The sequence below is a fragment of the Cibotium barometz genome, chromosome 12 (assembly GCF_041138505.1).
Source record: "Cibotium barometz isolate CiBa-2024 chromosome 12, ASM4113850v1, whole genome shotgun sequence".
Taxonomy (NCBI): Eukaryota; Viridiplantae; Streptophyta; class Polypodiopsida; order Cyatheales; family Cibotiaceae; genus Cibotium; species Cibotium barometz.
The window spans coordinates 10,961,230-10,988,660 of NC_141057.1; the positions used below are offsets into that span (position 1 = coordinate 10,961,230).

The 27,431-nt window shown below is 39.8% G+C and overlaps 1 pseudogene; it reads left to right on the forward strand.

Annotated features, from left to right (window-relative positions):
* Nucleotides 1–1,486: 1,486 nt before the first annotated feature.
* LOC147633050 (tubulin alpha chain pseudogene) lies at nt 1,487–17,664 on the forward strand (annotated as a pseudogene).
* The last annotated feature ends 9,767 nt before the right edge of the window (nt 17,665–27,431 follow it).

Here is a 27,431-nt window from a genome sequence, read left to right on the forward strand (position 1 = left end):
CAAGATCAGTTAGTGGAAAAGGAATCAGATAAAGATACAAGAAAGGATCTTGCTAAAGATACAGAGGGAATATCTGAGTTTGTTAAGAGCTGTACTTGAAAGATCAAGTGGACATGTTAAAGTGGGTTCAGACTAGTAAAATTTTGGGAAAATTTGTGTCCACCGTGATCACCAGGTGTAAAACCTAGGGTTTTACAGGATAGTATTAAGTATTATTAGGTTTTAAACCTTTACCAGAGATTGAGTCATGAGTTGAAGAGTCGTGTCATGTTATGTCTCTTGGGATCTTCATGGTGAAGGCGGTTAAGCTTCGAATGCCGTGCGTAGATATAGAAATGTGTGTAGCTATTGGAAAAACATCTGTTATCTTGGAAGGTTTGTGTTATGTCCGACATCATTAGGAACTCAATGGAGTCTTTTTGGGCCCTTTAATTTGCCATTGCCTAATGGAGGTGATTAAGAAATAGACAAATAGGGAGATTACATGTGGACTGACACCAATGGTTTGTAAGAGCCTAGAAGGTAGTGGTCAAACTTAGAATAATAGGCTAAATAGGCTCTTTTTAAATTTTCAAAATCAACTAAAACTCAAAAATTCAAAACGTATATGCATTTTTTCCCTATTTTATATAGAAAAGGATAGCTGCAGCCTGCCAGCAGCCTGCAGCCATCATTAACTAAGGCCTCCAAAGTGATAGAGGCCCAAAAACGAGTTCCCATGCATTCAATGCACATTCCCCTTCACTTTCCACTATCCCTCTCTCCCACGTTCCCTCCAAAATGCTCTCTCTTCCCCCTTTCTCATAGCAAGGCGTTTTTCACTCTCTAGACTACTTCTTTTAGCTATCTACCTCTTGATCTACCTCTCTCTTCACTCAGAAACCCAGATCTATAGCTATGGAAGCTTGATCTGCAACCTCCTCTTAGAAGCTATGGAAGCTTGATCCTCTGATCTGCAACCTCCTCTTAGAAGCTATGGAAGCTTGATCCTCACTTACATTTCCTTCCTTCATCCTTCTTCCTTGTCCAACCTCCTTTTACAGAGTGTAACAGCAGAGCTTAGCTATGGGAAGCTTGATCTGCAACCTCCTCTCAGAGGCTATAGAAGTTTGATCCTCACTTACATTTCCTTACTTCATCCATCTTCCTTGTCCAACCTCCTTTTACAGAGTGTAACAGCAGAGCTTAGCTATGGAAGCTTGATCTGCAACCTCCTCTCAGAAGCTAGGGAAGTTTGATCCTCACTTACATCCTTCTACCTTGTCCAACCTCCTTTTACAGAGTGTAACAGTGGAGCCAAGCTATGGAAGCTTGAGTTGCAAATGCTTTGGCTCTCATAATCTTACTCATTGTCTCCTCTCATCCCCTCCAATATCCTCTTTCAAAGTGTAGTAATAGCACAGCCAAGCCCTTGGAACTTGCTCTACAACTCCTTCTCTTTTTTACATCTCCCTAGTCTAAGTTTTTTTCTCACCATTCTATTTTTCTTTGCCATCAAGGTTTATAATCTCTCTAATATATACATCTGATGTCTTCTTCTAGAGCTCGAAGGCCTCCGATCAGTATTCAATCTCTCTCTTGTAGCAGTGGTCAAGATGAGGATGGGCACTGGAACATCAAACAGTACGAGAAGTGGAACTGGATTACGATGCAGCCTAGTACAAGAGGAAGCCACAAGGTGTCAAAGCGATACGTTGATATACAAAGTCACCATTGGAAAGGGCGGATATTGGAGCTCAAACAAAATCGTGATGGAAAAAAGCTAGCCAAGGTCCAACATGTTTACAAGGCAACAGAGCTGAAACTAGCAGACCATGACCAACGTCAACGATTTCCTGCAAATTGTAAGTTATTTCACCACTTTATATTCTTGTTTTTAAATCAATTGTGTGCTAATAATGGTATACTGAGCACTGCTTTGATTGTTCTTGGGTTCCTGTGCGTAGATATTTTTCCCTCAAACTATAGTGAATGGGAGCCTATGGAGGCAATTTTAGGAACCTTTGAAGCATACCATGTGGAGCTTGGTAGTTTAATCTTTGGAGGGTGTCCAGCTGCACAACTTCTTGCACGAAACATCTTCTTCTATGAGGATACATATGTGGTTCCCACGACAGCAAATGGTACTGGAAAATTAGTTCCAAAACCTACGCCAACTCTCACATCTATTGAATGGCCAATTCCAGACAATGCTTCAGTGGCCATGGCTTGTTTGCAGATCGAAAGCAAGGTGCAAAATGCTATGAAGTGCACATATGGATCTCACAAAGCAACCATAACCTGCTTCATACCTCTACACCTCTTTGTGTACCTGTTCCGTACAAGTGACACACATCGTACCCCAACTTTATGGATTGCAAAGGGGGAGAGAGCTCTGACTTGTTTCTTATCACCTGCATGGGATAAAAAAGTTGTTCAACACAATGGAGACACCATCAGATGCGGAGTAATTGTTGAGAAGGTTGTGATGCGCTATCATATTACCAAGCAACAGTTGTCCATTGCGTTTCCTTACAGGCGATGGAAGCTTACAAATGGAGAATGGGAGGCGTTAGACTCCGACACAACCTCTACAGAACAGGGTGTGCTACATATATCCATGCAAGGTGGGGATGTAGAAGATGTTACTGTGAATGATGACTGGTCCCTTGCCAACTTACGTGACTACTTAGTTCTTCGATTCTCACTCAGTGGTGATTTTGCTTTGATAATCAATGGTAGAGTAGTGCGCAAAAGGCAGGAACGATCTTTTCTTTGTAGAGAAATTACTTTCCCTGGCTGTGTAGCTATCAGATAACCACTGGATATGTAATCTTGAATTGAAGTAAATACAATTTCAATTTTTTTGCCTCACTGTCTTATTAAGGTTTTTCAATTGTCTTGTGCAGTTTTATTTTTTTGTGATAGTGTAAGGTTGGTCACAGAAGCATCTGTGGCGTGAGCCACTAGTAAATTGGAAATGACCTTGCGATGGAAGGATACGTTCTTGCTTTCGCATACCATTTTTTAAAAATTTTTTGGTACTTACAAATTTTAAAAGTTTTTAAAAATTTTATAACAAGGTCGCCCATATATAAACGATACTTTACTCATTTACATCAATTGACAATTATCGTTCTCTCCTAACACTTGCTCTCAATTTTGCACACCTTTCTGTATCACACACTCTCTATTTCCTCCAATCACTCATAGCATGGCACCTCTACTTGATGCACTTATTGCACAGCTAGAAAAGCTTGAGTTACTTCATAGGGTTGATGAGATCATCCCTATGTTTGAGGGAGCAATTGATGTACGTGCAACAATGCATCTACACGCGGATGCTTTTACAGATGTCATTCAGTATATGGATGAACACATCAGCACGTACTCCATCATGTTTGAGGGTGATGAGGGCTTATGGGTTCCAGTTGACCTCATCAAGTACATATTCAAGTACATATTCAGGGAAGAGAAGAATTTTAGATTTCGCCTATCCAGGTTTTTAAAATCCCTCATAGAAAAGGACTACAGAAATGAGGAGGAAGACTTACTCCTGGAACTACAAATGGGCAACATCGGCACTTCTTTCCTAAGCTGGGACATGGTTTTGGTCCTTCTGTTACAAGAGGGTGTGGCGAAAGAAAGTGGCAAGGAAAAAGAAAAGGACAAAGTAAAGCTAATGGAGCAGGTCCAAGAGGCCCATGCTGAGGAAGAGAATGTTATAGAACAATGGGAGGCCTCAATGGCATTGGTGGCTCTACAAGATAATGTCCCCGAGGAGGTTCCGGACCTAGTTCTAGAGGGTGATGAAGTACTCGAGGAGGTCCCAGACCTTGTTATCATGTCTTTGCATCCAATCATTATTGATGGGAAAGAGTTTTTGTTTTTGGATGACATTGCCAAGACACTCGGGTTTCGTGAGGATGAGGCACTTTCTATTATTGCCGTGAATGCTGGGGGTCAAGACAAAGGAAAAGTGAAAATTTCTTTTGAAGATGACAACCTCACAAAAGCGCTTGCATATGATATTGGTAGCAGTACCTTGGAAGTTGTAGTGGCCAAAGCGCTCGTTGAAATAAAGCAAGAAGTGCAATTCTATGAGAGCGTAGCTGCCTTTGAACCACACATGCCCTTGGTTGCTGGCGATGCTCAAGACCAAGGAAGCATAAACCTGACGAATGAGCAACTAGTTGCAAGTGACGATGCAACTGAGGTATGTCCTTACTTCTTAGTTGTAAAGCAAATTATTTTTTGTATCATTTCACGCTTCCTAACTTCTATATTGACATGTTGACAGACTGCTTTTGAAGTGGACAAGTTTGCTATGCACGTAGGAGGAACGCGGCCAAAGCCAGAGGGTCGAGATGCATCCCTTACATACCTGCCCTCAGGGCCGACATAGTGCGGGTTTTTCATTTAGAATATGCAGAGATCGCCTATACCGAGCTCCTAAAATGTAAAGCACTTAGTGCAGTCTTGTCGGAGAACCCCCTAGCCTCGAACATAAATAAATGTATTTTGGTAGCTAGGGAAGCTGCCTTGTATTGCTTCACGGGCAACCATCCCGGCTCAGTTTTAGGCCATTGTGCCCTTTCTCAGGCTCAAGGAATCAATGAGCCGAGTGATGTATTCCAAAGCTTAGGCCAGAAACCAGCCTCTAGAACTCTCTCTCCTGAGCTCTTCCAAGAGCTTATTAAAAAGATGTAATGCAAACTTCTCTTCCAAGTTTAATAAAAAATTTTGTTGTGCATTGTAAGTTGTGATTTTTCCTGGCGTACTTGTGATATACCATTTCAAGCCTCGCAATTTTAAGATTTTGTTCATGTGTTCATAGGAAAAATTGTTTAGGATTTTTTTTAATTGTGATCGTGATTAAAAAAAGTAATCGAGATTGGGTTAGAGCGGTATGAAAAAATATTGTATTTATAGATGTAAACACACTCACATATATGTATATATATATGTACATATATGTATATATATACATATATATATGTGTGTGTATATATGTGTGTGTGTATATGTGTGTGTGTATAAGATTTTAAGGCTATTATCAGATATATATATACATATATATAATATTTTATATAAATATATAAGATTTTAGGGCTGTTAGGACACCTAAAGGGTCTTATGAGCCTCACCAGACCATGTGATATAAATAAAAAATAAAAAAAATACCATGTGCACTACGGCGCGTAAATCGACATTTTGACCTGGTCAAAGTGCCGATTAACGCGCCGTAGCGCACATGGTAAATTTTTTTTATTTTTTTTATTTTTTTGACCTTGAGGCTCATAAGGCACTCTATAAGGGTCTCTAGGTGCATTTATAATGGTCATATGAGCCTCACCAGACCATAGATATCAAAAAATAAATAAAAAAAATGCCATGTACGCTACGGCGCATAAATCTCCATTTTGACCTGGTCAAACTAGAGATTAACGCGCCGTAGCGCACATGGCATTTTTTTTTATTTTTTTTTATTTTTTTTGCCTTGAGGCTCATAAGGCACTCTATAAGTTTCTCTAGTTGACTTTATAGGATCTACATTTTTTGTATATATAAATATTCATATATATGTGTGTGTGTGTGTACATATATATATATATATATATATATATATATATATATATATATATATATATATATATATATATATATATATATATGTGCATATGTATATATATTTGTATATGTATATATATGTGTGTATATATGTTTGTGTGTGTATATATATATGTGTGTGTGTGTGTGTGTGTGTGTTTGTGTGTGTTTTTTCCTGTGTGTATAGTGCTTTTATAATGTTTAAATGAAATGTTCATTGGCACTGAGCATACAAAAAAAATGGACTCAACAAAGAATGTAACACAACTCACAAAGTTTTCATTAATGTGTGAAAAAGCTACAAAGGAATCTGGGAACATTACAAAATTTTGTAGGGAGAATTACAAAATGGGTTAGCCTATTGAGGTAGAAGGCTACGCTCTAAACGTAGACGTAGGGCTAGGGACATATCTACAGGCTTCAAAGTAACTCTCTTGGCATGTACCATAGCCAGCACTGAGTCTTCAAAAACAGAAACTACAATATCTTCAGCAGCTTCTTGAAGAGCTTCAAGAGCTGTGCTCTGTATGCGGTCAACCCTGTCAGAATATTTTTCCATTGTTTCTCTCACCAGTCGAGAGAATGGTGCCTTGGGGATGAGAAGATCTGTGCTTTTCTGATATTTCCTAATCTCTCGTAGCGCGACTGTCCCTGGCCTCCATTTTCTCTTCTTCTTTGTAACTGGTGGAGGCGGTGGTGGTCTTTGATTCTCCCACGGTGGTCGTTCAGACCTGAACTTCTTTTTCTTTTGTGCACGCTCTTCCTCTTCTTGTTGGTCCCGAAACTTGCCCTCCATTCTTTTACCACACTTCTTGACTGGCCGCCTGGATGTTGTGGCTGCCTGTGGGCTGTGCTTGGCTTGCCCTCCTTGCGTCCTCTTTGGGCTGCTGTCTCTTTTGCATTTCTGTCTCCCAAGCTGCCCTCACAAGAGCAAACTCTTTGTCAATGGTATCTTTCGTGATGCCGTAGGACAAGAGCTCGACCTCCCTGTTCTGTAAGATAACCTCTAGCTGTTCTAGGGTGTCGGCCTCAATAACAATCTCCGGTGGCTGCCCTTGACCTTCCTTGGCTTCTTTTCGACGCCGCTCTTCTTCTGCTTCTCTACTAGGCCCTGCTTCTTCAGCTTCCTTCCTGCGTTGTGCTTCTTCGGCCTCCTTCCTGCGCTCTTCTTCTCTCATCTCCTTTGCCACTTGCTCTGTTACGATAGGTAGACTTGTCCTTTTTGCTCTAGCAGGTAGTGGGCCGAGTTGATCGAAAAACCGCAAGTCTTGCTCCTGTTCTACTGGCATGGCCTAGGTATTTACGAGTGCAAGAGATAGTGGGAGGGCAAGAGAGAGTAGAGCACAAAGAAGAAATTGAAATGTGGTTTCTATAAATGAAAAATGACTTAAATATGTCTATAAATATAATTTTTTAAAACTTTTAGAAAATTTAAAAACACAAAAAGATTATAATCAGAGAGTTTAAGCCCATGAGGAACCACACCGACGCTTGCTTGCTACCCACTGCCGTAGTCTCTCCCTAGCATTTGATCTGTTGTATCCTTCAGTTCTTCTTGCATTAACAGTTTTCATTATTTGACGCCTAAGAGACAAATTACCGCGACTTTTCTGCCTTTTTTTGCCAACCAGAACGCGATAGAACCAGTTGAACATTTCATGGAGTGCATTACTCTTGACTTTGCCACCATCATGGCGAGTGCCCTTAAAATACACGGCCTTTGCTTGGTAATGTGATTCCTCTATGCCTTGATTGCTCCAAAGTGCTAAAGAGCCATATCTATCGAGAAAGTATGGCCCATGTGCATACAATATATGCTGCATAGAAAATTACAAAAAGTCAACAAACAGTATGAAGAACATACTACAAGGACACAATAAATACAACATTACCATGTAGTGAGTAATGTGTGTTTCTCCCCATGCCTCGACCATTTCTTCTGTGAATCTACAAGTGGCTTGTTTAAGTGCCTCAATACCATGGTCATCCAGGTGAGGTCGCTCTAGAAGATCGACCATTGTATTACACACCTCCCATACATGTGCACGTTTTAGGCCAAGCCTGGCATCATTTCCTCGATATGTTGTGACATCACATATCTTCTTCCAAATTTCAAAGTCAGTGTGGCTATGAGAACCCAAGTGGTTTGATAGCAAGTGTCTTGCCTTTGATCCACCCATGCAAATTTTATTAGGGTTGTCTTGTGTAGGGTTTGATTTTCTGTCCTTTGTCAAGACCACTGCTCCAGCATGTAATCCCATAGAGGAAAGTACACCCTCTAGTGCACGTATTGACTCTTCTCGTCGATCTTCGGGCTCCATGTTCCAGACATAGTTTATGTGGAGCATCAATAGCTTATCCAAAATCCTCAGTCTTGCATGTAATGTGCACACATGCACTTGACATAGTGGAATTTCCAAGATTGGGTTCCAAGCATTGTCCTCCTGGTCACGACTAGGTGGCTTGCTCTGGTCACAACTTAATATGCCATTATGCCATACCTTTGATCCTTTCCTCTGTTCAGCATCAAAAACGATTGCTTTTTTTGCACCCACCTGTTTTTGACTTTTGCCTTTGCTAGGTTGTTTCCCTTTTACTCTTGAGTCTACTGCTGTCTTGGAATGACAACAGTAAACACATGAGAATATAGTATTCGCACCTGTTTTACAACCCAACATATACTTTAAGGTTTTTAGATCGCCACCCAAGTGCCATTTAACGTTAAAGCAGCCTATTCCGGGAACATCAAGCTTCTGACCATTGACCTGACAAGAGACGACATGTTGAATGCCAGACCGTTCAAAATACCACCTCAAGGTATCATGGTTCTCTTTTGGGAGGACCCATGCTGCTTGCCACCAGATGTTCTTCTCTGATTGAATGCCGTAGTAGTCTTGCTTATGCCCTTGACCCCTATTGTTGCTGTCTTCAGTTGCATCCAACTCTTGGGTCTCTAAAGGCCTTCCTCTAAGTGCTCGGCTCATCAAGGTTAAACTAACACGCTCCAGTCTTTGACCTTTAACCACTTGACATTCATCCAGCTTCAAGACAAACACGGCATTTCCACCTGTCTCTTCAAGTGTGAGGCCATAGTACTGAATCATTGCTTTTTGTAGCACTTCCATGTCAATGTAGACATTGTTATATGCATTGTATTCAAAGGGTTTGATTGTTGGCATTGGCATAATATCCTCCACCCACTTGTACCCACCCTCGAACATGGATGCAATATCACCATTAGCACACTTCTTTGCCATCTGTAAGCTATAAAGTGTTGGAAGCAAGGATTGCGTAACTCCCTTTGCTCGCAACCCTAAAGTGATTGACCTGTACATTGCTCTGTAACCTTTCTGGCTAATACCTGCTGAGTCACATATATCAAGCATCTCTTTGGGGGTGACAATTTCTTTGATTTCCTTCAAGAAATGTTGACGAAGGGTCTCCCGCAGCTTATCATTACCAGAACCTGTTATCATTTCCATAATATCCTTCTCCTGAAGGACATGCTGAAGAAGGGGGGCATTAACATTGTCCTCAGCGTTGTTACATCCTAGTATAGCTGTTGCACAAGCCCTACAATCACAATGGTCAACCATGAGAGATGCTTTATTCATTAATTGCTTCTCAAAGATGCTATAATTCCTACAAAAATTTTTACCTGGTTGTTTGTTTACGCCTCTTGCATGCGCCTGCTGTCTTTGAAAGCAACCCAACAGCTTTACGTTTTCTTTGCCTTGCGTGATATCCCATGGGAAGATGAGTGAAATGGTGAACACGACGCCGAAGATTACGAGTGGAGTGTTGAAGACGAACATAATTATCGATAAATTGATTTATTGTGCGCACACGATCCGCTAGATTATTCTTCTGCACCTCAAGCTCCTCTGAGAGCTCTTTATTCCTCTGCATCAAACCATTGATCTGCTTAGTCGATGCCGCTTGAAGCTGGTCGAAGACAAATTGTGTTTGCCTCTTTTCAGCTGCCTCATCTAGCCACAACATGTGTAATCTCCTACAATAGCCAAGAAGCCCATTGAAACCATCACCAACAAACATAAGAAAACTTGTAATGCTTTTGAATGGTGGAGGGGCACCAGATATTGGATCTGCTGGATAAATATTTCCATCAATCCAAAGATCAATGGCCTTTGCTCCTTGCATTCGAAGCTGATCGTATGAAATATTGGGTGCAACATGCCTACTGCGTAGGGTTGCATATTCTGTCTCCAAATCAACCTGAAGGCGGATCTTAGAAGGCTTATTGGTGATGTCTTGTAGTGCCATCTACAAGAAAGTAGGCTTGTAAGCTTGGGTTGAATAGGAGTGGAAGGAGCAGGATATGGTATCAAAAAATAATGGGAAGAATGGAGATGAGGGTTGCTTCTCTAGAGCTACATTGTGGATAGAGAAAGAAGCCAGAAAGGGAGCCAAAGAAACATAGAGAGGGTTGGCAATGGTGAGACGAAAATGCAAAGGAGACAATGCATCATGGGAAGCTTCTTTAGTGCAAGCTATGGCTGCTAAGCAATATAGAGAGAGAATACTTCATGAAAAGGTTCTTCTGTGCTACTACTGTGGGTTTGGAGAGAGAACCAAGTATTGTAGAAAGAATGCTCCTGGTAAGCTTCTTCCTTGCAAGCCATGGCTACTATTGTGGGTTTGGAGAGAGAAGGCTCATTTAGGAGTACAGACCTGCTAGCTATGGAGAGAGGACCAAGTACTGTAGAGAGAATGCTCATGGTAAGCTTCTTCCCTGCAAGCCATGGCTACTACTGTGGGTTTGGAGAGAGAAGGCTCATTTAGGAGTACAGATCTGTTAGCTATGGCTTTTGGAGTAGAGAAAGATGCTTTTTTCCATGGAGAAGGAGTGCAGGGCGTTTTAGAGAGAAGATTTAGAGAGAGAAAGAGATCTGGTGTACACACAAAAAAGGGGGGAAGAAAGTGACAAAATTTTGGAATGTTTGGAGTTCGAAAAGGTTGCTGCAGGCTATGATTACTGACTGACAGCCCATTACAAAGCTTTAAAGTCACCTAGGTGGCCAGATCTAGGAATATCTCCTTTCTTTTATTTTTTTTTGTTTTTGTGAAAAATCAAATATATGCTTTTAGGACTAGGCTTCTAGGCTTGGTCAAAGATGGATTAGCATTTTAAGCATTTCACTAAACGTCCAAATTAAAGGGCCCAAGAAGACTCCATTGAGTTCCTAATGTGTTTGCCTTCAATTGAAAAGATATCAATGTATGCTTAGGAATTACCAATGAATGAAGTGTTGTAAATATTCAGATTGTGCAGAAGACAGAATACTTGAAATGACAGGAAGAATTAATGTAAAGATTAGCTGGTGCTGAGTTAACCCTCAACAGTGGACATGCCTAATTTGTATGATATAGAAATTCTTGTGTATGGATTTAAGTTAAAAAATTATGAACACTTACGCCAGAAAACAATTGATATTTCAAAGTAGAAGGTCCAATGACTCTAGTTGATTGGAAGAGTTTCTTCTCTTTTCTAATTCTTTTTTCAAATTGGACGTTTTTGGGTTTAGAGTAAAATGTAAGTAATGTTTTATGCAATTTTTTCCACAAAAGTAGTGGTTTTTTAAAAAACGTTTGACATGAAAGTATGTTTTTTGTCTCCATAAATTTGAAAAAAGGTACATTTTTTTATTTTTTTCCCAAAAATGGAGCTAAGTGAACGTTTGCGTGATTTTGTGAGCATTTTTCGTGACTCGATATTCTAAGCCTTTTCCCACTAGGAGGCCGCCTAGGAGTAAGTGACCCGTGGCGCCCAAAACATAGTTACAAGGCTTTTGTCTATGGATATTAGCCAATTGACCAAGATTCTCATGTCTATTCTTCGAAGCTCAATACTTGGGAGCATATTTAGGGTGTTTCCCTCATCAAATGACGTGATTTATAGTATAGCACGGGCGTCCATTACATAAGTGTGCGGACATAGTTGTCATAGGAATGTGTTAACCTATCTTGGATTCAGATTGCCAGGAATGGTATTGTGGAGGGTAGCTAAGTATTCCCCCTTTCCAGACCCACTCATGCTATTTTTATGCATCACTAGGAGAGAGATGTTGTGGAGCCACCTTTGTGGACTTGTTCTACCTAACTACAGTTCCATACCCTTGCACCATGCCTTACCTATAGGCATCACGTGTTGTACGCAGCGTACTACTTATGTTGGTAGTGTAGAACTTATTTTAAGTGCTATGGGGCAAGACTATCGCAGTCCATGGTAGGAGAGAGACACCACAATGACACGATCATGAGAGTGTATGTTACCTAGTGGGAGGACCCCAGCAAGATAGAACTGCATAAGAACAACTTGTAGAGCAGTGGAGGAGGGCAAGTACTTATGGACTTACACCATCAATTATGGCATATATGTTTCCACTTCCTTGTTCCTTTTGGGGTATAATGGGTGATTTCCTAGATAGATTAGCTCACGGTAGCTACTTAGCTGACTTACCTATAGTACCCATGCCATATCATAGTGAGGATGCACTCAGACCATTACCTCATAGACTAGAGGATGCATATATATATGGAGCACACCTGAGTGCGGGGGAAAGTCAAAATAATAAATAATTGGAGCATGATTATGAACTATGGTTATCTAATAATGAGCTTGCTAGATGAGTATGATTTATAGGTTATTGAGGTGCCATCATGTAGACCAGATCTAGAATTACAACATGCGGTGGACGCGCAACCTCGATATGGATAGGATTTTCCTCATTGTCCAAGTGCATTATAGCCCATCCTCACCTTTTGCAATTATTTCAATATTTTTTTGATTCTCCATTTACTGTTGGTTTGAGTGCATGTTTGCATGGTTAGGTATCTGGTCTATCAATTTTCTAGTTATTACTTAGGTAACATTTAGACTTTTTCCTAGTTCAATCTTCCCTAAGATCGACCTTAGAGTATGCCAAAGGAGTATTCCAAGTACTCCACCTTCATTAGTGTTACCTCTTTAGTTAGAATAGAGCCTCCTAGGTGAATTGTGAAAGTGAAACTAGTTTATTAAAAAAAACAAAATAAAAAATAAAAAACAAAACAAAAATACCAAAAAAACCCACAAGAAGATAACCATCTCTATGTGCGATTTAGGTAGGACTTTTGGCTCTTAGTGATAGAGCCTTGGGATGGTAGCCTTGGTATCCATGGGATGGGACTTTGTGTGGCTAAAAATCTATTAACAAAGGATTAAAAAAAACCATCGTTACTTAGCGGTTCTTAGATACTCTTATATGAGGTCTCTAAACCATTACTTGGGTCTTTGCACGGTGGTGCCCTAGTTTTCTATTTTTAGAATCAAAATGAAACCTTATAATAATCACCTATAGCAGTTTCCTTTATGAGGTTAGATAACAGCTAGAGATGGTTTCACCAAATGATAGTGTGTTGAGACTAAGGTCATAACCGGAGGCATGCTTTTTGCTCCTTATTAGTTTAGATCGAATTTGGATCAACCTTAATATTAGCCTTGTCTTAACTAGAAAATTTGACTAGACATAAATATCATTCCTCTCATTAGTTGATTAGTGCTTAGATTATGCTTAAATGCACCTTACTCGTGGTACCATGTTGCCTTGTAAACCTTCCATGACCTTCGACATTTCATGCATCCAGAAAACAGCCTCGACCAATCTTCATTGACATATTCTGAGAGGACAGAATCTGCATCAGGAGAAGGGGGGGATGTTAACCCTCATTGGGGACACCTCTCTAGCATCATTTAGCATCATTGTATATTTTACCTATATGCGATCATGGCTTGTATATGAAAGGCATTCCACATGATTAATAATAGAGATTGTATTCTTAGATTAAGTGTTTGCATAAGCCTAGGTGGCCATGGATAGACATGGACCTATTTTTTAAGTATGGCTTCCCAAGGTGTAAAGGCTAGGGGGGCCAAGATAAGGGTCATGGTGTATTCTCACCATTGAATCCTTTATGCTAATTTAATAGAGTTCTCCTCTTCTCTACTCTCTTATGCTATTTATTTCTTGCGTGCCTCTTCCTTGTTTCAGATCTTGTGTGCTTGCTTGCACGTATGTGAGAGAGTGAGTGTGTGTGATTGAGTGAGAGAGGAGGATCAAGCTTCCATATTAGAGTGTGGCGGAGTGGAGCTTGGAGTGTGACTACATGGCAACATCACCTTTTCTGAGAATCCAAGCACAAGCATTCAGCCTAGGTGAGTGACATATCTTGTTTATACAATTGTGGGCTAGGTTATGGTAGATTAACTTCTCAGTTTGAGCTGTTTTATGCTCTCGAGTGTGGTGAGGTAAAGCCCCACGACATTGGCAAGTTCTTGCACTCTTTCTATAGTGCAAGGGCTTCCCATTGAGCTAAAAAAGTAAACTAAACATAACAGGGTCTTCTTCCTTCACCTAGGGAGGATGCCTCAGTCTAAGACAATGACTTCCCTATCTACATGTAGCTCTCATAAAAGCTACCCAAAGGTGTTACTCCAAAATCAAAGAGAGAAAGAGACGGAATCACCCTTACCCGTGTATTGCTTCCTCTTGCTTTCCTCCTTATGTCTCACATAAACTGGAGCTGTGATACCATGAGAAGAATGTGGGGGAGAGGGAGAGCTTAAGATCCTTGCAAGAAAACTTTTTTTCACTTACACACACAAAAGAGATAGTAAGACACAAAAGAGAGATGGATGACTGATTTTTATAAAGAGATAATAGTACATACTATAAGGGAATGTACTCTCCTACTTTAACAGATAAAGTTCAATTCACAGTGTGAACCCAAATACATGAGAAGGTTTTATGACTACGCCATAACCTAGTACACCAAAGTGGTTACTGTCACACACAACTTTTAAACCACTCTCAATATATCACATATAATCTCACTAACCATGCCAGTGGTGTAAGTTAGAAGCTATCACCTAGATGGGTCATCAATGCCCATACCATTAGTTGAGCTTGATATGTCAATAATACTAACTCAAAAATATAGGTTACAATCACATAAACCAAGTTATTATTGTAATGTGACATAAGATTTTAAAACTAAAAAAACAACAATATCCTTTTAATAAGTTCTCTTTATATCCCATTTCTCATAAAAGAGATGTTTCATCCAACATTTAGTTAGACTTTTGCAACTATATGATACTATAAGGAGAATGGAATCAAGAGCCAACTCATAACTACTCACACACCTTAGTAAAATGGTGTTATAGAATGTTGTAATCAAACTGTTGTGAAGAGATGTTTCATCCAACATTTAGTTAGACTTTTGCAACTATATGATACTAAATGTTTCATCCAACATTTAGTTAGACTTTTGCAACTATATGATACTATAAGGAGAATGGAATCAAGAGCCAACTCATAACTACTCACACACCTTAGTAAAATGGTGTTATAGAATGTTGTAATCAAACTGTTGTGAAGATGGTTTGATGCATACTAAAAGGGAAAAGGTTAAAAGACACCTTCTGGGCTAAAGTAGTATAAGCACAACAATTTACATCCTCAATTGGAGGCACATAAACACACTTAAGGGTATCACACCACAAGAGGCCTACTCTAGTAAGAAACCTTCAGGGTCTCATTTTAGAATCGGGGGGTTCACTATACTAGTAAATCCTGTATATCACATGCATTCAAGGCCTAATTAAAAAACCACTTATCTGTAAATTTTGCATGAATAAAACACACCCTTTGTCTATTTAATCTGTAAATACCCTCTTTAAATGGTACACTTTTGTATGTAAAAAAATGTGTAAAAATAGGAATTTAAAAACTCCTTTTGTTGAACCCATGTGCTACGCTTACACATTTACGAGTGACCCCCCCGAGATTTTAGAACATTTGGCTTGAATGTTATTTACATATACCAAATGCATTCAGGAAGAAGATTGATATGCTAAAATAAAGAAGTGTATCTTTCTTGGATATAGTCAAGAGTCAAAGGCTTATTGACTCTATAATCTACAGGTGGTGAAGAAGATAATCACCAGCCGAGATGTGGTGTTTGTGGAGCAGCCACACTCAGGGGGGGAGGAGACAAGTCCATCCACTCTATCATCAACCAAAGAAATAATCCACCATGAGCCCAACCCATCAGTCAGATTTCCTCTTAAGGAGGAGGAGTTCTTATAGGATAAATACTCTCACACATCACACTAGCCTACTACTACACCACACAAATAGCCACTTCCAAAATGGGCATATCAGCTCTTTGATGAGTGTAACCCAGTACTTGAGATGCTAGCATATGGACCGTGTAGATCAAGGAGAATAGAGGAGAAGATAAGAGTATTTGATGTCATTGACAACATGGCCTTGATGGTGGCTGAGATAATGGGAACAACGAAGGGGCCTTAGCACATCCAAAGTGGAAAGCTGTGATGCATCATAAAGAACAACACATGGGAGCTAGTTGACCAACCACTAAACAAAAAGGTAATTGGTACCAAATGGGTTTATAAAAACAAGTATAATGCTAATGGCTCACTTGAAAAATACGAAGCTAGGTTGATTGCTGATGACCCCTGGATCGAAGCCATTTTTAGCAATTTTTAGGGTTTAAATAGGGTCAATTATGGTCATTTTAGGTGCATTTTCATGGTATTTGAAAGCATATGTGTGTGGAATGTCATGGTATTTGCCTGCATCATGATTGTCGATGTTGTCCATTGGTGTAAGCAATTGCATGGGAATAGTGACGATTAATATTATTTTGTACATAAAGAGGAGGTTGTATGTAAGTGGGTAGAGAGAAGAGAGAGATCGAGGGGAAGAGAACGAGGGTCAATTATGGTCATTTTAGGTGCATGTGTGTGGAATGTCATGGTATTTACCTGCATCATGATTGTCGATGTTGTCCATTGGTGTAAGCAATTGCATGGGAATAGTGACGATTAATATTATTTTGTACATAAAGAGGAGGTTGTATGTAAGTGGGTAGAGAGAAGAGAGAGATCGAGGGGAAGAGAACGAGGGTTAGTATGGTTAGGTGGGAACGTAAGTTTGGAGACCTTAATGTGCTTAGAAATGAAAAGGTGCAAATAAAAAATGGAGGGGTGGGTAGCAACCGTTGGTACCCACCAACTTCTTGAGAGAATAGAAGAGAGAGAGAGAGAGAGAAAACGTTTCTCTCTCTAGTTGGCGTGGAGAACACGAGGAGGAGGAGGAGGAGGTAAGCCTGTTTTTTTTGTTTGTTGATTAATGTGTGTGTGTGTAAGAGCTTGTTGCCGCTGCTGCCAGCGCTGCATAGTCGAACAGAGAGAGAGAGACCCAGCCTTTGAAAGCAGGCCTCGACCTTTGTCGTCCTCGTTTTCCTCCTGTTTAAGCCAATCGTCAACATGAGAGTGCATCTCCATCCACATCGGCCAAGCTGGCATCCAGATGGGCAACGCCTGCTGGGAATTGTACTGCCTAGAGCATGGAATCCAGCCCGATGGCCAAATGCCTAGTGATAAGACCGTGGGCGGAGGCAACGATGCCTTCAACACGTTCTTCAGCGAGACGGGGGCCGGCAAGCACGTGCCGCGTGCCGTGTTTCTTGACCTGGAACCGACAGTGATAGACGAAGTGAGGACCGGCACATACCGGCAGCTCTTCCACCCAGAGCAGCTCATCAGCGGGCAAAGAGGACGCAGCCAACAACTTCGCAAGAGGCCATTACACCATTGGGAAGGAGATCGTGGACCTGTGCCTGGACCGCATTAGGAAGTTGGTGGACAACTGCACTGGGCTTCAAGGCTTTCTGGTTTTCCATGCAGTGGGGGGCGGCACGGGCTTCGGCCTGGGCTCCCTCCTGCTGGAGCGCCTCTCTGTGGACTATGGGAAGAAATCCAAACTCTGCTTCACTGTCTACCCCTCCCCTCAGGTTTCCAACGCCGTGGTTGAGCCCTACAATAGCGTCTTGTCCACCCACTCCCTGCTTGAACACACAGATGTGGCCGTCATGCTAGACAACGAGGCCATCTACGACATATGCAGGCGCTCCCTGGACATCGAACGCCCAACTTACACCAATCTCAATGGGCTCATTGAGAACACCTATGCGTTGCCGCCTTAGCATTTGGGATTATAGGCTTGTCGTGAGCACATGATGTAGGGGAAGGGTCTTACGGGCTACCTCGCACAACCAGGAGAGCATAGGTAGCAAAACATTGAAGATGTTACTTTTGGGTAGGCCATAGATTAGGAGAGAGGCATAGCCTTATTGCATGCACATGAAAGCCAAGGCTCACCATGAAAGTGGCCAAGGTGAGATGCATAAGAAGAGGTCCATAGAGGGACCATAGTGAAAGCAAGCCAAAAGGGTGGGTATAAATAGGGTAATCCAAGTAGAGATGAAAGAACAAAGACTTTGCAGATGTTTGGAGAGGACACAGAGAATGAAAAATAGAGAAAGAAGAGAAGGAAAGAAGAAGGAAAGAAGAGAGAGGGTAATATGGCTACGTTATATGTGTACATGCAAAATAGGAAAGAGAGAGAAAGAGATTTGATCACTTTGACATGGTGCATATTTAAAAGTAAAAGCATGAGAGTGTGAGAGAATGTATTAGATTGTGTGCATTATTCTTGTGTTTGTGTTTCAGGAGGAGGAAGAGAAAGAAAGAAGAAGAAGAAGAAGAGAGTTCACGAGAATAATGAGTAGAGAGAGAGAAGAAAGAAAGAAAGAGTTTTGAAGTGTGAAAGAGAGAGAGTGAAGAGTGGAGTGAAGTGAAGATTAGCCAAATGTTGAATGCAGTGATGCTGTTGCAGATTGACTGAAACGTGGAAGTGTTGGAAATATCGGTTATTTTTCATTAAATTCTTGGAAACAATTTACACAAAACCATTTTGACATTAAATTTCTTTATTCAGTTTAGAATAGTGAAGTTGTGTCTTGATGATCTGTGGGGTCATAGTAGTTTGTTCTTTTCCATTTGTGTGTCTATGTGGGTGTGTGTAAATAAAACATTGTAAATTATTTTATACAAAAAGATGTCTTTTCGGTGTGTGTTTCTAGGATTTAGGCTATGTGTGGTTGTTATTTAGGACGCATTCACTATTTTAGTGGGTATTTAGTGTGTTGGACTAGAGAGTAGGAAGGCCAGTCATTTTTGGTGCGTTCGTCGGGAGATCACTAGCTAGTTAGTAGTTACGGGATATCTCGGCGCATATATTTTGCGTGTGAGAACCAGGGTTTAGGAGTTCAAAAAAACAAAAAAGAAATATAAAAAAAAACGGCACGACTCCTAGGATCAGAAGGACTTAGGAGTGGCCGAGAGAGGGGCATTGGTAAACACATGTGATTTTTTGGAGAGTTTTGCTAACTGGGTTCTGTACGAAGAAGAACGACAAGAGTGGGAGGACATATTCATTCAAGAATATTACCCACGGTTTCCCAGTGATGTGATACGTAAGATCAAGGCCACATACTGCAAGGATTATCTTAGATCCATAGAGCCCTTTGGTTTGTTCCATGCACCAATCTGGTGGAAGTGGTTTATCAAGGCAATCTTAAGGTCCATCAAGCTAGATAATCCAGAGAATCACGAAGAACCTCAGGAAGTAAGAAGTGCATGAGTGAGTCTACTCAGGGTCGAACAATTGACCCAAGACAAGCAAGGGAAGAAAGGAGGAAAAGGAGGGCTGAACGAGCTGAAATCCGTCTCGCTGCGCAATTAGAGTTAGTGAACCTATTGTCAAGAGAGCAAGAACCGAACGTGACACAAGGAAGATCCTTGTATAGCGGACAATTTTAGGTTAACGTTCCTTCTAGTCTAAGTGGGGAAGATCTTTTGTGTGATGACCAAACAATAAGGGATTTAGGAGTCAGCAATCGACCTGTACAAGTTGATAGCCTAACAAGAGAAGAAAGAGAGACTATTGCAGGCACTAGCGGTAGTGTGCCTAGAGGACTTAGAAGCTATCCGCAATTACCTAGGGTAAGACCTAGAGCTTTAAATTTTTGGGACGATCCAACTTTTGAGGTATTACCATTTTTCCAAATGGCTATTCCAGCACAAAGAGCAACAATCTGGTTAGCCGACTTTGTGCAATTTGCAGGACTTTGGGATGAGGATCTTGATGCGCATTTACAAAAGTTTGAGGTGACATGTGTTGCTAACGAGATAATTGATCAAGATCAAAAGCTGCATATCTTTCCGGCAACTTTTAAAGACGAAGCAGCAAGTTGGTATGGCAACTTGGATGCAGCCTCCAAGGCCACGTACCAAAATCTATCAACATCTTTTTTGGCCAAATTTAGAAGGCAAGGTTTTCAAGATAGATTAGCCCAACAATTAGACTACTTGTTGCAAGGAGTGAACGAGAGCATTGACCATTACATACAACGCATGGAGACCATTGTGAGGAAGATGGGAGTAGCAGCCCCTAATGATGACACACAAAAGCGTCATTTGATTGATGGTCTAAGGGATCCAGAGGCTCAGAAGTATGTTGGGCTTTGTCGGCCTGTTGATTTGAACGCGGCCAAACAAGAAGCTAGAAACTAGGAAGAGGTACAGCTGGGACAGCAACGACAGAGGGAATTACTTTATGGCCCTATGGGGACATCACCTATGGTTAGCTCTATGAGACCCCAGGAGGTCTCAACAATTGCCGGTCCCTCACAACCACAAGTGGTTGTTAATACAAATCCAGCATCATACATGCCTCCAAACCCATATATGACTACACCGGCATACATGCTTCAAACCGGAACACCACCACCACCTTTAGTGAGCGAGGCAAGGATGGGGAACATTGTGACAAGTGTGTTGGGAAAATTTAAAGAGGAGATCTTAAGTGCTGTGCGAGCTCCAGTAAGGGACGTTATGGCTATAGAGCCACAGCTGCCTACTATGCAAGCCAGTGCGCAAAGTCCACTCCGATCGAATATATGGTGTGGGAAATGTCATGGCTATGGCCACTTGGCTACAGAGTGTCCTACTGTATCTCGAGTCGTACCTGATAAACCACGAATCTTGTTTTGTACTTATTGTTTGAAAAACAATCATACAGAGGAAAATTGCTTCATTAAGCAAGCACATGAGAGAAGGCAAGCGCAGGGGATGGACACTAATTTTAATTGCATGGATAAGAATAATATTACTTATGAAATTGGACCTCCACCTCGACCTTTCATGCAAAGAGGAATCCCAGAACCCTATAAGCAACAATTGCAGCAAGGATTACCCGCACAAGCCCGACCTCCATTTCCACGAGGGCGAGGGCAAGGTGGAATGAGGGGACAAAGGCCAGGGTCACCATATCGGCCATATTTTGGCCGGGGTTACCAAGGATATGGAAGTCCTAATACAATTACCCAAGGAACAGTGATTTGTTGGAACTGCCACCAAGAAGGCCACATTGCTGCATATTGCCCGAATGCAAGGGCACACCAAGATTATGTTCCTTTATGCAAGCAATGTAGTGAGGAGGGCCACGAGGAGAAAGATTGCCCTAAAAGTAATGCAAAATTAATAGGGGACAAAGGGAAGCAAATTGTAGATGAGGGTCCAAGTACTTCAGCAAATTTAGTGGAAGTAGTCCCTATAGTAGGTTCTAGGAAAGAATCGGCAGACAGAAAATCTAGAAAGGTGACATTTTCTCATAATCATCCAATGGTGGGAGTTGTCACTAGATCCCAGGGGAAAGTGCAAAGGACTGCGGAAAGCTTGCCGAAATCAACCCAATTAGGAGGAAAAGTAAGCATGCTTAAGGAGGCATCTTTAGAGGAAGTTGCAGAGAGTCAAGAGCCAGTGATGACGGATGAGCAATCGTCTGATCAACCTCCCATAAGGCCCTCATTTCCAACTTGGTGTAACACCTTTCCCTGGTAGATTAAAAGTACCACGTGCTAAGAAGGTCGGGATAGGTGCTAAAGTTGATCCAAAACCTCAATTTGATTTATGGGATATATTGGAACGGTGTGAGGTGTCTATTAGTCTACCTACATTAGCGGAGATCTCTCCAATTTGTCGAAAGCAGATGTATCAACGACTTGCACGTCGACGTTCGTGGGTGAGAAAAGAAGTGACCCCTAAAGAACCTTTGGAAACAGGAGTGCAAGTAATTGATATGTTTATGGATTCTGAGGCTCCAACTATTACGGTAGAAATTGGACATCATCAGGTCATGGGGGTACAGCTAGATGGAGGAGCTGTGGTGAATCTCATGACTGAATACACAATGGAAGAGTTGGGCCTAAAGGGTTTAGAGCCCACAAATATCATGTTGTGACGAGTAGCAGATCAACAAGTACAATCAACCAAGCTGACAACACATCTACCCTCAAGCTTCCACAGGGCAAGGTAACAATCCTCTCGGGACAGGGAGTGCATCAAATCCAACCCTTTGTCCCCACCACTGCTTCCACAGAGGATACTCCCTCACCCCCCATAATAACTGGTATGTCTTCCATTGCCCGTGAACTACTACCAAAACTCAACCCTCAAGAATATGGATTGGACTCCCAACCAAGAATGGTCTCCAATGGTGTGGCAAGTCCACCTCTATCCTATGGTCTGCACCAATCTCATATTCTTGGAGGCGTGGAAAGCTCTTGGAAAATCTACAACTAACAAAATACAACAATTATATTCAAATTTCACATGAAATGCATTTAATGAGTGTTGGGTATTTCATTCCTAAAATTTCTATCGACAATAACCAGTTAGAGTACAGATTTCACATCATAGATATAGGTGCACTCCAAGGATGGATTATTATTGGAAAAGAGTGGATTAATGCCACTCACTATGCCAAATCAATTGGCGTGAAGAAACGGCCACCATGGAAATCAATGGCAACAACAAGGCCACAGTCTTCTTGTGTCCCCAAGAGGAAATCATACACACACCCTCACCCCTAGTCTCCCATGTTCCCACACCCCATAACTCACCAAAACCAGTCAACCGGCCATTGTTGACACCATCCCACCAATGACAATCAAGCCTCCTCGTCGTTGATATTTCCCATCAACTCTATAACCTTAACCACCCACACTGCAAGCACCCCGACCTCATATGTAAGATTCCTCCCCAGCCCTCAAGATGTCCATTTTCTATCCCTGTAATCAATCCCCTTTTCAGAATAATAAAAGATCTTGTGTCTAGCTATTTTAGCCTAGAGAGAGAGAATGTTCTAGAGAGAGGTGATTCAGTTTTTAGATATCTTTGGATGGAAAAATTTTTCTTCTTATTAAATAAAATAAATTTCCCCAAAATAGAAGTTTAAAAAGAAATTCCTAAGGTGCATTAGAAATAAATTATAATGTGCATAAAAGACCTTAGCGTAAGGGTCCAAATTTTTTGAAAATTTTTTATTAAGGTTCTTATAGACCAAAAAGATTAATCCAAATGTAGGGAAGAGATAAATTGAAGAATAAAAGAAACCCCCCCCAAAAAAAAAATGAGTAAATGCTCACATAAGATGAAGAGTGGACTAAGGACCAAAGAAAACAATTAAAAATTAAATTTTGACACCTCAGAGTGGGGATCTCCCCTCATGAAGGAGGCACCTTTTTTCTCATCCATTATCCCCAATTTTTAATCAATAAAATGAGATATTTCATCTCTCCTCTCTCCTATTTCAAAACTAGATCCAAAAGTAAGCTGAACTGACCCAAAAATGGTCAAAAATTGACCAAACTGATCTGGAAAATTTTAGAATCAGTTTGCTTGGTTAGAGGCTCACTTTTCGAAGCAACCCACTATGTAAAAGCTTAATGGTGTTTATGCACTATTACTCTACTCCTGTCTTGAGCCATCTACATTGAATTTCTTAATAATTCAATTGTTTTTGGCCTAATCCTCTCCAAAGTGATTTGGTGGCCACTCTTGCTTCAAACAAGAGTAGAACCCTCAATCCCTCAAGCCAAAGAAGAGCTTACAGTAGAACCCTCAATCCCTCAAGCCAAAGGAGAGCTTACAAGCTTCATGTAAGCTAATTTTCTTACTTATTTATAAATTTTAAATCTATGGTTTTCTTGATTTTTATGTTTTGTAGTTAATTGAATTAAATTCAAATGCTATGCCTTGATTAAAAGGCCACCCCCTTCTCTTCTTTACATTCCAGCCTTTCTTAATCTTAGAAAGATTAACTAAGAGATTAATTAAACTCTTCTTATTGTTTACTCTCTTGAGTTTAGAAAATTGTGTAGATTAGAGTTCTATGAGTCTAATTTGAGTTAATTTAAGTTAAAAATAGAATGATAAAAATGAGAAATGGTCATCCATACAAAGGAGGTTATGGCAAAATTTTCTAAAATTTTGTGGAAAAGAAATTTTGTTTTTATGTTATTCAAAGAGTAATTCCCACCTATGAATATGCATGGATATCACTGATATTTATTATTAAATTTGATTTTTATGCATAGAAAGATGCATAATGGAAGTTTTTTTATTATAAAGTGTTATTCTTATTAAATTTAATTTCTATGCATAGAAAGATGCATAATGGAATTTTTTTATTATAAAGAAGTTATTCTCATTAAATTTAATTTCAATGCATAGAAAGATGCATAATGAAATTTTTTTATTATAAAAGTGTTATTCACATTAAATTTAATTTTTATGCATAAAAAGATGCATAATAGAATTTTTTTTATAAAAGTATTATTCTCATTAAATTTAATTTCTATGCATAGAAAGATGCATAATGGAAATTTAAAGTGTTATTCTCATTAAATTTAATTTCTATGCATAGAACGATGCATATCGGAAATTTTTTATTATAAAAGTGTTATTCTCATTAAATTTGATTTTATGCATAGAAAGATGCATAATGGAAATTTTTTATTATAAAAGTGTTATTCTTATTGAATTTAATTTCTATGCATAGAAAGATGCATAATGGAATTTTTTTAGTTATAAAAGCGTTATTCTTATGAAAATTGATTTTCATGCATAGAAAGATGCATAAAGGAGTTTGTTTTATTACAAAAGTGTTATTCTTATTAAAATTGATTTTTATGCATAGAAATATGCATAAAGGAATTTTTTTAATTATTAAGGTGTTATTCTCACTAAATTTAATTTTTATGCATAGAAAGATGCATAAAGGAATTTTTTTATTACAAAAGTGTTATTCTTATTAAAATTGATTTTTATGCATAGAAAGATGCATAAAGAAAAATTTTTATTATAAAAGTGTTATTCTTATTAAATTTAATTTCTATGCATAAATAGATGCATAAAAGGATTTTTTAATAAAAGTGTTATTCTCATTGAAGTTGATTTTTATGCATAAAGAATTTTTATATCAAAATTAGAATTCTCTTAAATTCTATGTTTAAATTCTATGAGTAATTGATAAATGAATAATTAAATACTCTAAGAGAGAAATTTCTATCGTTTTATATTCTCTCGGATTGTAAAAAGAAAATTCAAGAAATCTATTGAGATCAAAATATTCAGATAAATGATTAATTTATTCCTCATTAGAATTCATAACTAATTTAGAAATCAGTTAAGTCAATATTCAAAGAAAGAAATTCAGTAAAATATTAACTTAATTATCAAACCTTTTCGAGAAAGATAGTTCAAGAAAAATCTTATCTGACTCGAATCTTGAATCAGACTATGACCAAGACCAAACTCTTTCGTCAGTTTCGAGGAAAGAAGATGTGACCAGTTTAGAAAAATACTCTCAAAACTCCCGCCAAATCTGAAACTAAGTTTGAGACCCTTCGAATTAATTTGTGGATCAAGGTTACTGAATTCGAGGAATTTTGGTATGAAATTCATAATTCCATTTTGGGGATACTTATTCAAGAAATACTCATTGTATTCAAAAGAAAATCAAACTAAAAACTTGCATAGAAACCCTGTTTTCTTAAAGGACTATCCTACGCCAGAATGTTGGAGGGAGCTTTTGGTATATGTTTTTCTAAGGGAAGTTTGGTTGCAACAGCTGGTGGGGAGTGTTTAAAGGACGGCTCACGCGGCAAATCCTGCCCAGGTCTTGACCAGCCTCGGTATGGTTGAAAAATGGTGTGCTTTCAGTACGATGGGTGAGGGCCGACGAAGCGGCCGTGAGTGAAGTGCCAGGACACCTAAGGAGGATCCTCGAGGGTTCTGACTAGGCGATGCACAGGCTCGCGGTGCCTAGGACACCCATGCGTATGTCGTGGAAGGTATGTATGATGGATGAAATGATTATTTTAATCTGTTATTACTGGATCTCATTGTGCTGACCAGTGGGTCTCAAAACGGAGAGTCCAGAGTGATACTGTTTTTTGAGAAACAAGGGTTTGGATGGAAATTTTGAGTTATGATATCTGTAACTAATAACTGTTTGTCAATGGATTATTTTATATGTTAAAGTTTTAAAGAGGAGTGTGTGCATATCTGTATTCGAAAGCAAAAGTTAAGAAAGGCATTCAATTATGGGTGGGTGAGTAATTGTCTAATTCTACCGATTCCAGTGGTTGGGTGGTGGCTAACCCATGGGCCGGATGGGGTTAGGCTGGAATCAGTGGAGTTTTAATAATTAAATTGAAATAATAGGAATATGCTTAGAATTTGAGTAGTTTTAAAAAAAACCTGAAGAATTTCTCAAATGAGTAGATCAACGGCTCTGCATTTTGGTTAGGAAAAAAAGCGTTGATTTCCTCAGATGTTTAGATCAACGGCTATGCCTGATATTGGTTAGGAAAAAGCATTGATTTCTTCAAATTTAGTCAGTGATAGTTTTCCTTCTATCTGGTTTAATCAAGTGAAGGATAGTTTAATCTCTTGAACCCGTTAGAAAATTCGTAAGAAAGCCCAAGTATTTAACATGGTCGACAGAGAAAGTGCATTTGCTCTTTTTTGCAAAGAGTTGGTGCTTCCTTAGAATCTCAAGAACTTTACGGACATGAGCTTCATGGTCAGCTGTATCCTTTGAGTAAATCAGAATATCATCAAAGAAAACAAGAACAAAATCATCCAAGTATTCTCTGAGAATGTCCTGCATTAAGCGATTGAATGTAGCTAGGGCATTTGTCAATCCAAACGGCATGACAGTAAATTCATAGTGCCAATGGCGAGTATTGATGGCTGTCTTCGGGATATCTTGCTCATTAATCCTGATCTGGTAATACCCTGATTTGAGATCTATCTTTGTGAAGATCTGGGCTCCATTTAGCCTGTCCAGAAGCTCATCAATTCTTGGGATAGGATACTTATTCTTAACTGTCAGCTGATTGAGACCTTTGTAATCCACACAGAGCCTTAATGTTCCATCCTTCTTTTTCTGAAAGAGAAATGGCGCTCCCCAAGGTGAAACACTAGGTCTTACAAACCCTTGTTCTAACAGTTTTGCCTAAGCTGTTCCTTGAGTTCAATGGCTTCAGGGACTGGAATTTTGTACGTGCGCTGGGCTACTGGCGGGGATCAATTCTATCTCATGATCTACTTCTCGAATCGGAGGCATCTCAGTTAGCTCTGCTGGGAATAAGTCATCATACTCACTTAACCATTCTAGTTCTTTAGCCTTTAACTTTGTGTCTACCAGATTCATTTGACAACATAAATGAATTGCTTCTCTAAGTCCTTTCAGTAACCTAGAAGCTTTTACTAATTGTAGATTTGGGGATCCAAAAATTCCAGTTTCCTTGAACTTTGTTCCCGTGAAGGTCACGAAAGGAAATGGTTCCATTGTGACAGTGAATGTCAGCTTGATTTTTGTGGAGCTAATCCATTCCAAGGATTCCGTCAAAAACTCCCATAGGTAAGACTCTGAACCGCCACTCAGTTACATTCCCATCTAGATTAAACTGAATACTATCTGTCTCATGGTGAGTGAAAAGAATCTTCCCATTGGCCAATTCAACTTGCATAGGTTTCCCTGATTTTTGATCTAAGA